Below are 6,372 nucleotides of genomic sequence, written 5' to 3' on the forward strand. Positions count from 1 at the left end.
AAAGGTCATTCTTGCAAAAATGATGAAAAGACATGAATCTGGGACTGACAAATGTTTCCAATTTTGTTAGGAAATACTTGAAATGACTTTCCATAGACTTTGTCACAAGCGTAAAAGTGGCGTCAGGTTGCAACATTTTTTTCCTGGCGTGTTTAGCATGTGTATCGCCACACCCGTACAACCCGTACAAAGTCATTTTGTGTGTATAGGCTCCGTCAAAATGGATAGTTCAGACGACGATTTATTTCTGACTAAAAGTAAATTTTGCAGTGACAGCGGAGAATCTGACAGTGAAGATGCATGGGTAATTTTTGGAAAGCAAATTTTCACGCAGACGGTCCTATTCATGCTCATTATGGAGAACAATTGTCCGATTTGTTCAAAATGTGGATTCGTTATTCCGAATCCACACTTTACTAAAGATTCGTCATTCCGAATCCACACTTTGTGACCAGTGTAAGAGATTCATAGATCCGAATCCACACTTTTAACAATAGTGTGACGTCATAGCAATGGTTTAAGCTATCATAACAACAGAACCCAGGAATTGAATCCGTAGAGTTATGCATGTACATGTGCATAGAAATAATTTGGGCCTATTAAATTTGGCATGATGTTGGCCTAATAATAGTTTAAGGTCATACTGCTAAAATAAAGAGTGTGTGTAGTGAGGGGGCAGGGCATCACTGCACAGTGCGTTTGACCTATTTCTTTCAATTTGGTTCAAAGATAAAATCTTGAAGTACTTTGTTTATTTCTGTAGTGTATTTATTCTGGGCATCTTTCGATTTTGAAGAAAAAAACCTGACACATTACACTCAAAATTACATATAATGACACTCTACAAAGAATATACAATCAATGAACTAAATTGTCAGGGTTTGTGATTTCTGTGTGAAATCTGTGTGATTTCCTGTAGTTTCCTCATTTTGAGCTTGCGAGACTGAGAGGTACGAGTCACAGAGGCATGCTGCGAGTGGCTACGTGGGGGGGGGGAGAAATTAGTTATGGTGAGGCTCTAATATGTATATGGTCACATGCTTGCCTTATATGGACTAGTAACTTATCAAACAACTGCCCTGGAATTGGTCCCTTATTTTTCTTAAAGAGAATATAAAACATGATATTTTTATCAACAGACCCTTAAAGTTGGCTTCCTGCAAGTAATTAAGTGTACACCGTAATTACTCAGGCGTGTATCTGGGGGGGGGGGATTAAGAAAACACCCCGGCTCTGTCCCCCAAAAAAATTATCATACAAATTCCAAAAATTAAAGTTCAACTTGTCGCTAAAATGGCAACTTAAACCCCCTCGGAGGGAGGGAGGGCTTATCTCTAAACCAGAACATTTTATTTCCTATTTATTATCTGATGATATATTACCTAGGTTATATTTTAATTGTTGTTCTAACTGGGTTTTTTTTTCCTATTCAGCTTTGGAACTTTGTCAAGCTAAATTGTCGGTGAATGCTCTATGTTCTGACACCCCAACGTGTTTGTTCCGATACCCTTATGTTCCAACAACGCGCACATAAGATAATGTTACTCCCGGTTAGGGATAGGTTCAGGGTTAGGAATTGGAATATGTGCAGTCGGAACATAGGTATGTCAGAACTTAGATATGTCGGAACATACATGTACCGGTAGGTGTGTCGGAACATAGGTGTGTCGGAACATAGGTGTGTAACCAATGGATTAAAAGTTAAACTTGTACTTTGTTGATGGGTACAAATGTACATGTACTATATCCCTGATGATGTAGGAATCTGGTGGTGGCGTGATGTAGCATTGCAGAATAGGAACCTTTGACCCTGTCAATCAAGCCTTTCATGTATACACCATCAACTTGAACCTAAAACGAACCCAAGTCACGTAATTGTTGAACGATGCAACATCCAGGGAGTGAGTGAATGCTCAGTCCAATTGGAGACCTGGGCCCCTGGGTATCACACAACTGGCTGAGGGAATGCGCAGTCCAATTGGAGACCTGGGCCCCTGGGTATCATGCAACTGGCTGAGGGAATGCGCCGTCCAATCAGAGACCTGGACCCCTGGGTATCACGCGACTGGCTGGTGATAAGCATCTTTATTTAACGATGACCTTAACAATTCCATCAGTTTCATTGGTGGATATCGAGTGGGTGCGGCACAAAGAGATCATGTGCACATTCAGCATGCACATTTTGATACCCAAAGCCATCATATATAAGATTTTTCACGCGAGGGTTTCATCAGATTGACGACGTGGCATTCAGCCTTTGCATGCCTTCATTTATGAAGTCTGCTCGCTAACATTGAGTTGTCCTATAACATTGATTTGTACTGGGAGTTTTTGCATACTTGAGAGTGTATAGCCCTCCATTTTGCTCAAGAAGGTAAGAGTTGTAAATTGCCTTAATTATGCAAGTACATGAATGTCTATCAATACCCTGATTGCAAACTGTGAGGAAGACATTCCATATGGTACAAGTTCAAAATCATGTAGTCCCTAAGTGACAAACCACAGTTGATTTTCTGATCGAAGAAATGAAAATATCGTAGTTCATTAGTTACACGATTCTGAACAAGTTTGTATTTGAAACGTCTTCTTCACAGTGTGGCATCAGGGTGACAGTTGATATTCACGTAGGCCCCCTACTCGTGTATTAAATAACCAGAGAGACTTTTGTGGTACCCTCTTGTTCCCCCTCAACAGCAAAGCAGGAATCTGTATGGGCAGCAAGAATATAACCCTATGCATTACTGCAGAGTATGCAATGGTTTTGTATCATAGGCATAAGTAAACCTTGTGTGCATTATACGGAATAAATAGGTGCCTTGCCAGTTTTAAACACTGTGTTTAAACTGGTTTGGAGTATGGACAAAAATTGCAGTATACAATAATCCATTGTTTGGATATTACTATCAAAGTCTTTTTTTTGTGGGAGCAGGTTATTACACCATTGTTCAATGTGCCTGGTTTTGGGCGGAGTGTCATTTTCCCCATAAGAGATGTCTCTCTGTATGTAACAAACTATGCAGTATTGAAACGATAACCAACCCCTCCCTCAACCCCTCACAAAAAAATTCATGCTTTACAAAAAAAAGAGGTTATTTCTATGGTGGAGGCAACCAGAAAATCCTATGGGAAAAAATGTCAGAAATCAGTTGAAGCAATTTTCTGAGTGGGAAAAAATGAAGTAGCCCTCTAAAATCCTGCAATTGTTTTTTGGGTTTTTTTCTTAATTATTTTGCTAAAATCCCTACTTTATACTCCAATCTTTTTTGAAATACAATTACAATTCTTCTTTCAAAAAGCAAATGAATTTGGTGTCACTTTATCAGATCTGTTTTGCAGGTTTCGATTTATATTGACAGACTAGTTCATTTCCGCAATAAAGTAGTCGATGCCCCTGCAATGTACAAATGTAGCTTACCAAAGTTTGGGCAAAAAGAAACATACATGGACTATCTATAGTTTAACACAACATCAATTTCTTTGAGTGGAATGGTGTGATTTTGTCTCACACCATGTTGCAATTTTACTTATAAAAATAGTAAAATTTTGTAAAAAATGTGTTTTGTTTTAACACCACACAAATTGCCCCCTATTCGTCCTAATTTTCCTGGTTCTCAAATACGTTTGATTTACTGGCTAGTTGTTAAGCTCAGAGAGACAATCTAAATCTGGCAAAAATAAACTTCAAGAAAGATAAACCAATGGTAGTTGTTTTAGGTTAAGGGGAATACACGAGAAAGTGTTGATTCGTAATTTAAGAATTCATGAGGCGCCAAGCATGCCAAGCGCCGAGTGAGTTCGTAAATTAAGAGTGTATTCTTCGAATTAAACCATTGCGTCAACAGAAGTAATGGAAAGAATGTTGCAACCTGACGCCACTTTTTTCTTCATATATATATCATCTCAATGAAGGTCATTTGTTGCAAAAATGATGATTAGACATGAATCTGGGACTGAGAAATGTTTCCAATTTTGTTAGGAAATACTTGAAATGACCTCTAAAGACTTTGTACACAAGCGCAAAAGTGGCGTCAGGTTGCAACATTTTTTTTTCTGGCGTGTTAGCATGTGTATCGCCACACCCGTACAACCAAGTCATTTTATGTGTAGGCTCCTTGCGTCAAAATGGATGGTTCAGACGACGATTTCTTTCTGAATAAAAGTATATTTTGCAGTGACGGCAGAGAATCTGACAGTGAAGATGCATTGGTAATTTTCGGAAAGCAAATTTTCACACAGACAGTCCTATTCACGCTCATTATGGAGAACAATTGGTCGACGTGTTCAAAGTGTGGATTCGTAATTCCGAATCCACACTTTACTAAAGATTCGTCGTTCCGAATCCACACTTTGTGACCAGTCTAACAGATTCGTAGATCCGAATCCACACTTTTAACAGTAGTGTGACGTCATAGCAACGATTTAAGCTATCATAACAACAGAACCCAGGAATTGAATCCGTAGAGTTATACATGTACATGTGCATAGAAATAATTTGGGCCTATAAAATTTGGCATGATGTTGGCCTAATAATAGTTTAAGGTCATACTGCTAAGATAAAGAGTGTGTGTAGTGAGGGGGCGGGGTATCACTGCACAGTGCGTTCGACCTATTTCTTTCGATTTGGTTCAAAGATAAAATCCTGAAGTACTTTGTTTATTTCTGTAGTGTAATTATTCTGGGCGTCTTTCGATTTTGAAGAAAAAAACCTGTCACATTACACACAAAATTACATATAATGACACTCTACAAAAAATATACAATCAAAGACCCAAATTGTCAGGGTTTGTGATTTCTGTGTGAAATCTGTTTGATTTCCTGTAGTTTCCTCAAACATTTTGAGCTTGCGAGACTGAGAGGTATGAGTCACAGAGGCACATTGGGAGTGGCTACGTGGGGGGGGGGGGATTGGTCATGCCTAGGCTCTGTCTAATATCATACGGTCACATGCTTGCCTTATATGGACTAGTAACTTATCAAACAACTGGCCCTTGGAATTGGTCCATTTTATTACTCATAAAGAGAACATAAAACATGATATTTTTATCAAAGGACTCTTAAAGTTGGCTCCATGCAGGTAATTAAGTGTAATTACTGGATGTGAAGAGTGTCAAAGGGATGGTTTGAAATGTTTTGTTTGTTTACTTTTTGTCTGGCCGGTTCAAATTAAGTATGATTGTTAGTGATAGGCCCTATGATTTTTATGCCCCGCAGCGAAGCCGAAGGGGCATACTGTTTCCGCCTTGTCCTTCCGTGGGTGGGTGTGTGGGTGACTACAAATTTGTATCCTTGTGGAGACACACACACAATAGGGAACAAAACATTGTAAAGGTCTCCACAGGGCAATTTCTATACATGAATAGGTCTCCACAAGGTTTTCACGAAATAGAAATATGGGTTTTACTCAAAAACTAGGAATTTCCAAGGTGGGTTGATCTGTCGCAAATGAAAGAGTTTTAGAAAAGGGATATTAAGTCCAAATTTCAGCCAAGGAAACTAATTCTGGTTAAAATAAGAGCATTTTAAAACTTCACTTTCAAAATTGAACACTTTACTACACGAGAACAAAGGAATGTCTCCACAAGGATACAAATTTGAGAGGGTGTGGGTGTGGGTGCGTTTGTGTGTGTGTGTGTCCGGATAAATCATGTCAGCGCGATAACTTGAGAAATACTTAACATATGAACTTCAACTTTGGTTTGTGGATTGTTCTTGGTAATCCACAAACCAAATCACTTTTTCATGCATCAACTATTCCGTCATTGTATCCAAACAGTAACGGACTTGATCTCCGTTGCTGCCCTGTCTGCTGCAATCATAACTACAAGTAACTGACTGACTGACTGACTGTCACTTGTGACTAAGACTTTGACTGATCCGGACTAGGTTTGCAAGGCTTGCCAATTCTTGCCTATCCAAGGCAGGCATCTCCTAAGCCATACACATGGTGCTTTTCAGCAAATTGTATCTTGGTTTACATTTGATCTGTTTTCTTTCTAATAAAAATAGCACAGGTATTAGGCAATATTGCAAATCTACCATTTAATTTGAATACGGTGGGTACCCTAGTATGGAAGTGCAATAATTAAATGGAGTATAACAAGAGGTCATGGATGTGCAGCAGTTCCAGCACTGACCCTCATGGATACAAAATGGCGGAGACATAATGGCTTCATATTAAAACATACCAATGTGAAATAAACGGATTGCTCACAGACAAATGCTGCATGTATCATGGGCACAGCATCCATGCAAGGGCGGATCCAGAACACATTTTTTGTGCCCCCCCCCCCCAACTTTGGTCCCCCAAAAAAGTGGATCACAAAATAACGGCGTAGGGTTCGAGGCCCCAAATGTTTTTGGATTCTAAATGCT

Source organism: Patiria miniata, unplaced genomic scaffold (genome assembly GCF_015706575.1).
Source record: "Patiria miniata isolate m_02_andy unplaced genomic scaffold, ASM1570657v1 HiC_scaffold_25, whole genome shotgun sequence".
NCBI classification, from domain to species: domain Eukaryota; kingdom Metazoa; phylum Echinodermata; class Asteroidea; order Valvatida; family Asterinidae; genus Patiria; species Patiria miniata.